Genomic DNA, 9,590 nt, shown 5'->3' on the forward strand with positions numbered 1-9,590 from the left:
TAAAATTTTACTTGGGCTTTGTTTATGATTTGGTTGTGTGAACAATATTGGATAATTATTGTCATTTTCATCCAAGGACATATGATATACACATCCTCAAACACCCATGTCACTCTGTCTCCAGTTTCCTAATGAAATCCATGTTCACTAGGAAAAATGAGGAAGAGTCCTGTACTAGGAAGGACTTACAAGCCATATCCCACAACATATGACTGTACTAAAGGAGTGATTCTCTCTGGGTTTTATTTTTTCCAGAACAAACCCAATTTTGTCCTTGTTACTGGCATTGTCAAGAGGACTCAGCCAGTGCTTTTCTTCAGCTGGCACTTAAAGGGTAAGAAAAATATGGTGAAATATAGTTACATGACCCTGGTACCACCATATGACCAGAAGTGTGAGCACTCCATTGGTGCTGGTAGGATTAAAGAGTGGGACAGAAGTGGTTGCACAGTTTGTGGCTGCAGAAGCTGTGCCAGGCACACTATGCACACAAAACCAAAGGGACTTTTAAGATTTCTTCTGACTTTACTCATAGGATAAGTGTCAACCAAACAAAGGGAGATAAGAAGACAGACACAGCTAATGAGTACAAGGCATATTAAAAAAGGTGTATGTGCATACATATGCATCATACAGAGGGGGACAGTAGGTCAGTCATAAGGCAAAATCACATTCCAGAATGTGAGCATCTCTAGCCTACAAAAAATAAGGAGAAAATCATCTGACTAGCCAGAAAACCTGCAAAAGTTAAGACAAAGTGAGTGTGACAACTCCAGCCCCCTCATGAATAGTATCCTGTGTTCCTTTGTTGTCTGGCTAAGCTGGTTTGAAAAGCCCCTTCATCAGTTGTATGTAGCTTCCAGCACAATGAAGGTGCAAAACTACACAATCCTTAGAACACTCAGGTTCTTCACTGATGAACCTACATTGCAAGTTCCTCCAGTCTTGTTATAAACATCTTTTTTCCTAAAATACACTGATCAAAAGGTTATGCAGTCCCCTACTGCCTCCAAAATGAATAACTTCTTTAAAAAATGCGTGTCTTACTATAAATAATCTTTTACTGATTGCCTTTCAGCAGCCACAGCAGATCACGAGGGTGGTATCAGAAGATGTACCGGCAAACTAACACAGAGCTCCTGCATCCTGAAGTTATGCTTCAAGCACGGTTGCTCCACAGCTCTATGAATCAGCAATCTTGTGTTCTTGGCCAGTTTCTACCATTTACATATCCTGACTCCAAATCTACAGCTGCATGACTTAGTTGCATGACTAATCTCACTGAACTCCAGGGGCAAGACTGGGGGCCTGCAATACAAGTGTTGCAACTCCCAATACCTGTGGAGTCAGGTTACCTGATCAAGTGCCTCTGCTCCCTTTTCAGCCAAAGCAGTTAAGCTCCATCAGATGTGGACTTCCTACAACCCAATCACCAAACTACATGTCCTGCTGGATCTCTTTCTATTCCTCTGTGTTTTACAGACAGGAGGACTAAACTCAGGAGGAGGGATGGAAGATGCAATTCCCCAGATTAAGCCATAATCTGGTGGCTACAGCAGCCTTCTTAGTCATGAGTGGGTTGCATCCCAGCAGGACAAGGTGAAACTGAATTGAGATTTCCACTCTCCAGTTGACTACATGTATTAAGACATTATGGGAAGGAAGCTCTGGTGCTTCTCTTCCCTCATCTTTTTCACAGAAGCCTCTGGTTTCTCTGTGAACAACACTGGACTCAGCCTTATGAGGCTCCAAGTGTGCACAGTAGCGTAGGTTTCTTCAGGTATTCAGGTGGAATATAGACCTGTCTTTGCTGTGTTCCCAAACCATGGCAGGATTCAATGGGAGCCTGGCCATACCAGTCATTGACACCAGCACAGTCATGGGTAGTCCAGTTTAGTGACCTGTGGAACTTTCAGAACAAATGAGTGGGTGGTAGGAATTTTACATACTTCTAGGATCAGACAGCTGCCACAGCAGAAGATTTATAGGTAGCTTTCTTGAACTTGGCCAGAGGAATCCACCTGAGTCCCATTTCCAGAGCCCAAAGTAAATATTGTAGAATTTACCCATCATGACAATGCACTTATTTAAGGCCTTGAATGTTTGAGGGCAAGTCACATAACCCTGTGTATTTTAACTCAGCACCACAAAAATGTTAATTACTTCCCTCATGATGATATTTTAAGGGTTAATTTACATTTGAGGAAATGGCTCAGGCTTCCCTGGGAAGGGGTCACAGCACCAAGCCTGACAGAGTTCAAGCGTTTGGACAACGTCCTCAGGCACATGGTGGGATTCTTGGGGTGTCCTGTGCAGGGCCAAGAGTTGGACCTTGATGATCCTGATGGGTTTCTTCCAACTCAGGATATTCTGTGATTCTGTGAAATGTCACAGACACCCACATAATTCTGTGCTCGCTCTGCCCTGGGAGCGAGAGGCGGCAGAACCACCGGCTACATCCAAAATACTTGTCATACAGGTTCTGAATCGCCCTGGGATGCACAGGCTGTATTACCTGGAAAAGGGCGCAGCAGTAAGGCAAGCAAGTTGTTCTGAGTGTCATCATGTGTGTTGAGCACACCTGCTCTTTTCCTGAGAACCTTCCCAGGACTGGGAGCATGTGACACCCCGAAGATGGAACACTGAGGGAGGTGCATCACTGGCATTTTCATCAGATTGGAAAATTGGTGATGTCGTGGATGTTCTCAATTCACCTGCAACAAACAGGAGCAGTGGATTAGTATTGGCTATCACATTGTTAAAAGGTCTTAGAAAGGTCCTTCCCAGGCAAGAGCTCTGACCACTAGACATTTACATCAAAAATGGGCATCCTATATTGTTAAAAAGTGAGGTCTACCCCATTATTTATAAAAGCAGTTGTAACTGACTACCATCAGTAGATCCTGTGTTGCACTGAATTCAAGGTATCTCACTTTTAGCCCTGCCTGAGGTGTGGGATGGAGCTTCAGAGCCATCCTCCCATTTGGTTTGTTATCAGCCAACTCCACACAGCTCTCTCATCCTCTGTAGATCTCTTCTGTCTGTCAAGGTATCTGCCTTTTCCGTTGAATGATCCTATGAATTACGAACACATTCCCTAAATTGTGGCTTCTCTTCCATCTCAGAATTGAAAATGAGCAAATGTTGTCAGAAATAACCCTAGGGAAGCTTTCACTCCTCCTACTCTAGTGGTGAGTAACTTGACACACCCTTAAACATGAATCTGCTCCATTTCATAATCTTGGCAATTCAGGATTTTCCAAGGAAAAAAGTCCAGAACTGATTAAAACACAATCTGTGCATTCTAAGGCAAATTCCCATCAGCTGTGTATCTTATACTTTGCATCCTGATTCTCTCATCATACCAGTCTGTCTACCCTAGGGATTTATTTGGCATGTACATGCCTTGCTTAGTTACCTACACATGAACTTTTCAGCCTGATGGTAAGATTTGAACATGCTCCTCCCTTTCATGTCAGGATGCCACAAGGTAAACTCTCTGCTCCTGCTATTCAGGTTGATTCCCATGCATTCCTTCCCATTCCTGTGGTGTGGAGTGCATCCCTTTGATGACTCTCAGGAATCAGAACGGGTCTGGCTTCTTGAAAAGGTGCTTTTTTTCTTTTTGTTCCATAGAGCTGTAACTCCTAGGATGTGATCACTCTGATGGGAGTCCTAGGCACCCCTGCAACTCTCTGATGCCCTATGGAGAGGCTTGTTTTCACCCTTGGACTGGGGGTATGCCCTTTGAACAGGGTTCTGCTGCTGGGGAACCAGGAGCTGGGATCCCTGTTACTCTCAGCATGCTCCAACAAGAAGCCTCCTGCTCCCAGGAGTTCTCAGCAGCTGTTTGCCCCTGGAGCACCGCTGGCTTTCAGACACGGATGTAGCTCCCACTCCTGCACATAAAATTTGATCCAATGCGCAATAATTGCAGCTGACTCAGGCCAGCATGAAAGAGCTCATTCCTTTCTTAAATGAAAAATACGTTTAAGAGATCTGCAGAAATCACAGTGATAAAAAGGCTGCAAGTTGGGCATGACCACCAAAGTCCAGACAATGTGTGGAAGAAGGAACCCTCTACTTCTGGGCTCCAGGTTGATGAAAGGCTGTGCACAAGTTTTGGTTGTTTTTTTGTTTAATTCTACCCCTCCTCTGCCGTCTTGCTAGTAATAAAGTACAGCTATAAAATAAGGCAGTGGTGGCACCCAAACACATGCAGGCACAGGTTAGGAACTTGTCACAGACAAACAGTGTGTATAATAAAGGAAGAGTGAAGAAACAACTTCCAGAAATGAGAGCTTCATGCCCACAACTAGGTAGTTCAAAACCCAAACTTTTGAAACAGCAGGAATCTAAACCTCCTCTTTTTTTGATTTCTTGTTTTTGAAAAAGAGCAAACAAACCCCTATCCACCCACAAAGCAACCAGCCTCTCACCCAGTTTCCCAAATTCATTTGTTTTCAATTCCAAATCGTGGGACGAAGAGGCGAAAAGACCAAGGTTTTTTTGTTGCTTTGGGATTTGTTAGTCTCTTTGAAAACCATTGGGGGAAAAACCCCAATCTCCATTTTCTCACTACGCAAACATCAGATTACTAAATTAAAAAATTAAAATTACAGGAACCTGGGAAAATGGAAGAAATGGAATTATAATGAAACTGTTACCCAATCTGTATCTCTTTCCCAGTAGTAAAATTAAGGGGGTGGTAATCACATGTTCCACTCCCTCACACAATTGTTCTGACAAGCTGCCAATTAATGACTGCAAGACACTCTCATGCTATAATTGAGGATATAAAATACCTTAAGATAATGTTTAAAATGGAATTATCTCATTTTTAACACAATAGAAACACACCTTAAACAATGTCATCTTATCTGAATTATGTTTAGAATGGTTAAACACATGGATGTAGGTTCAGAGAAGAATGAAAGGACTATAACAACTGCATTCCTAAAACAACTTTACAGAGGAGACCCCACCACTGCAGTCTCTTGTATTTTCAACTTCTTACTCTTGTTTGCTGTAACAAATCTCGACATTGCACACCTTGCATCTGCATATAATGCCTAGTCACTGAAATTCTGTGCCTGTCCCAGATTATGTGCAATACAGACGTGTGAAGAAAATACAAAAACCAAAGCAGGCAGGCTGGGCAGACTCTGGAATAATGGGCACACTTGGCTCTCATCTAAATGAGGCAGCAGTATAATAAGAAATACGTCTTGTGACATGAGAACATAACGCTGCTGCGCCACCCCGGGCTAAAATAGCAACACACCAAAGCCACCTGATTCCATTCCCTGGAAAATCCAAGCTTGTAACTCTGAAGCAAAACACCCACCATTTAAACAAAGCCTGTGTTTTCTGCTTTTGTTGCTCATGATGCTATTGCTAAGTTAATGTTATTTGGGCCTTAGCCTTTCAATTTATCCAGGCTGCCAAGGGATCAGATTTCTGAGGTAACTAGTGACCTTTCCCTATCGTACCCAAATGCCACAGCATTGTGTGTGCACAATTTAACAGATTTACAAAGTAAATAATACAGGCAAAGTGTTACAAAACCAACAACAACAACAAAAGGCTCTCTTACATACAGAACCTTGAGCATTATCCTGCAGAAATAAATGCATACCCAGGCTAAAATGAAATCAGGGGATTGCAGCAAGTCACTGAACTAATTTTTTATTCCAGCTGTAAAGTTTTTAGCATAGCAATCAGAATACCAACAAAAAAAGATACAAGAACCAAGCCTTATTCTTTCCAAAATACTGAATCTTTTTTTACCCATGAAGAATAACATAGTTGTTAGACCTTATCTAAAATAATTGGTTCATTAAATACATTTTTACTAAAGACAGCTAAATTCTTTTAAGTTCCATTGAAAAAGCTTTCACTGGGATTCATGAGCAGCAACTTTTACAGAGATAAGCAACATTTTAATACCTGAAATTGCTTACTAAGAAAGTACTGTGCAGAACTCAGGAATGACTGGGTGCAGCATAAATGAGCTGAAAACCCTTCAGCATGTTCTTTCTCCCACTCCTGTAACAGAACTTGTCCAGCTCCTTCACTGAGCTATTGCAATAGCTCATACTCAAGAACAAATTAAAACACTCTTGGGTTTTTTTTTTTCCTTACAGCAATAAGTATTAATTGGAAATAAAATCCATTTTTCCTTATTCTCCCATGTATTTTTCAAGACTTAGAATAAACCTTTTAATAAATAAATTCTTGCCTTCTCAAATCTGGGCACTCAAGTCACCAATTTCTTTTAAAATTAATAATAAACACTTTATGGCTAGTACATTTTATTCATTTACATTCAAAATCATCTAAAATGAAGCTTTCCTCTGACTTTAACACTTTAACATCACTAATAATAATACAAAACACTAGCAGCCTTTGAATAATTATTTCAATGGGAAAGCAGCTCTTCAGACCTCTATGAATGCTCCTTTCCATCCTTCATCATGCTGGGAAATAATCTTAATTCTCTTCACAAAATGCTATCAAACATATCTTTTGCACAAAAAGATGACCAGATTCAAGCTATTTCTGATGATGACAGAAGTCCTGGAAAACATCCTGCCACCTACTTTAGTTTTACTAGGACAGAAAAACAACTGGCTGCTGCTGACTTGGATAAACTAAGTTGTTAAAAGCTTTACAGGGCAGAACCACGATGTTAAATACACTCAGTAGCCAGTGGCCATCCAAATGGACACCAAGCAGGATGTTCTGCTTCAGAAAGGGACTCCTGGTGCTGCTGCTGTCACACAGGCAGGGCAGTGACAGCAGCAGCTGTGAGTGTGATGTGTTCTGTACCTCCTTTGCCATCGATTCCCACAGCTGTCTTGTCAAATACTCACAGCCTGGAGAACATGGCTGGTTTGCCAGGCATCCTTGGAATTGCCTGTGTTACGGGTGTCGTGCTCAGTCAGCCCTTGTGTGCTGAGCTGACACGGATCCAGCACAGCTCTGGGGCCATCTTCTGCAGGTGGTACAAAGAAACACGTTCTCTGTCGAAGTTCAGTTTTAGGGTGCGCTCCACACTCCTCTTCGAGTGCCCACTGCAGTCCTTATTCACCTTAAAATGCACAAAGGCAATTTAAAAGCTACTTCAGTATTAATGTCATGTAATTTTCACACTAACAGTTCAAAGTCAAAGTAAACAAGTTTCAACCACACACACACAAACACTTTCTGCTTTTTTAAGTTACATACCATAAAGACAAGTCTTGCTTTATCCTTTGTAATCACTGTGATTTTTTTTCACTGTACAGTTATTCAGATCTCATTCCAGAATTCATCATCAAGTTAATTAACAGATTTCAGTTTGTTCTGTGTTAAAGGGGAGATTGTTTGTGGCTTGACTCTGGGAAAATGCACAAAAGAGGCAGCAGCTTGTTTTTCAGCTCCTGTCTTTGCATTTTCTGCCCAAGAGCCAGGGAAGCATGTAAATTAGGAAGCACATGTATCTTGCAGGATTAGCATTTCTCAGAAGGCAGAGAAATGACAGCACACCTTCCAATCTCAAGATAGAAAAATTGATCATGTACCATTTCAAGGGTGGATTTTTTTCACGTTTCCCTGCCAAGCTGCTGATCTGAAATCTTATTTATATTTCATTCATCCCTCTTCCAGTAACAGCAGCTCCTCTGTTGGTAATATAATTGTTCATATTATAATGCCTCAAGTGAGGTTAAGACTCAACGATGAAAACATATGCCACATACAAATATACATAATGTACAATATAGGAAATCTATCAGGATTCATTTGGTGCAGTTACCTGAGCACTCTGGATAATAATCCTCTATGAAATATTTCACAATGTGAATATCAAATACGTAAAACTGCCTCAAGGCCAAGAGAATCAGAATGCACCAAATGAATTTTCTTGTAAAGATCTGCTCCTTCAGAAATTTAAATGAAAATGCAGAGAAATTTTTCCAAGTAATCACAAGAGAGTAAATTTAGGAAGGAAAAGGCCAAACCCCTTAGATGTTGTCTTAGTAAGTAAGTTTTGGAGCCAAAAGCTTAATTCAGATCAGCTTTTTTATGGTGCATAAGTATTTTGAGGCAAAAAAAATTGATTCTAATGCTCATGGTTATTAATGAAATGTCTGCTTCTGGCACTTAGAATTTAAAACACGATGGTCCCACTAGATCACCCCAGTGCTGTGCTCACAGACCATCAGATTTTAACCTGTATTCATCCAATAACATAAAGCATAATGTCTGCTCAGCTAAAAAATAATTTTCAGAAATACATCTAATCTTCAACAGAACACATGAAACGGTGGCATATCCTCAGCTTCTCTTGGGAATGTATTCTGGTGGTTAACCATGGAAAAAGGTATGTCTTATTTCCCATTTGAATTTGTCTGGCTTTTGCCTCTGGCCATTACTTCCCATTATGCCTTTCTTCAATAGATAAAAGAGCCCTTTAATATCCTGTATTTCCCTCCAGGAATGTTCCTATACACCACAATCAAGTCACCTCCCAGTTCTCTTTCAGATAACTTTTAACAGCATGAGCTCTTAAAACATTCCAGTGTAATGCATTTTCTCCAACCACCAGAACACTTTGCCTCATTCTTTTGCTCTCTCTTCTATTCCAACATGCTCCTTAAAATCTGAAAACCAGTGCTGTGTGCACTACCCTGTGACAACATTGTTGAGGCCAAACATGAGAGGTAAAATAAACATTTTTTAATTCCTTTGTTGATACATTGATTAATCCTTTTCTGCCGTGGCAACATACAGGAGAGCCCTTATCTGATTGCTTTCTTATCTGACCCTTAAATCCTTCTCAAAGTCACTACCTTCCCAGGCTATAGTCTTCTATTCTCCAGTTATGGCCTCCACACTTGGTTCCTTAGATCGACAACTATATATTTTGATGAATTAAAATTCACTACGTTTGAACAGGCTGCTTCTCCCAACTGTTCTCATCAGTGTCCCGTGCTCATCATTATTTACGATTCCATTAATCCTGGAGCCAAATTTTTGCAGCAGCAGCAGCGAAAACTATAGCAGGATACAGGACCTGCTACTGGAACTTTTTTAGACACCATCTCTTTCAACTAAGTGTTCATACAGCTTTCTTCTTCTTGACACCTGGCAGCAAATCCCATTTGCATGGTTTTATTGGCACAGCAGGCACCTAATGTTAATGAGAATATCATGCAGCACTGAGCCTTGAGTCAAGTACCTCCTCAAAACAGTATTGATATCTATTTTTACCAAAACACTGTGTAGATTTGCATCATTTTCCTCCATTTCAACTTTTTATTACCTGAATTTCACAAAAGATTTTTTATTTTGATTAGGATAACTATGAAGTTAACCAGTCACTGGGGTCATATTACTTACCCTTTTCAAAAACGGCACAAAGTAACATTTTATCACTTGTTTAACCTCCTAATTTTAAGGCAAGATCTGGAGCATTAGCAAATCACAGATCAGCACCCTTGGACAGGCAGAAGCATCAGAGAGCAGAAAGTGCCCAGAGCTTGCATTTCCCACAGCACTTCCAGCAGGGAAACCCCAGCAACTGTGGACTTTCAACGTACCTGTTT

Source organism: Manacus vitellinus, unplaced genomic scaffold (genome assembly GCF_001715985.3).
Source record: "Manacus vitellinus isolate BGI_N305 unplaced genomic scaffold, ASM171598v3 scaffold_6_pilon, whole genome shotgun sequence".
Classification (NCBI taxonomy): domain Eukaryota; kingdom Metazoa; phylum Chordata; class Aves; order Passeriformes; family Pipridae; genus Manacus; species Manacus vitellinus.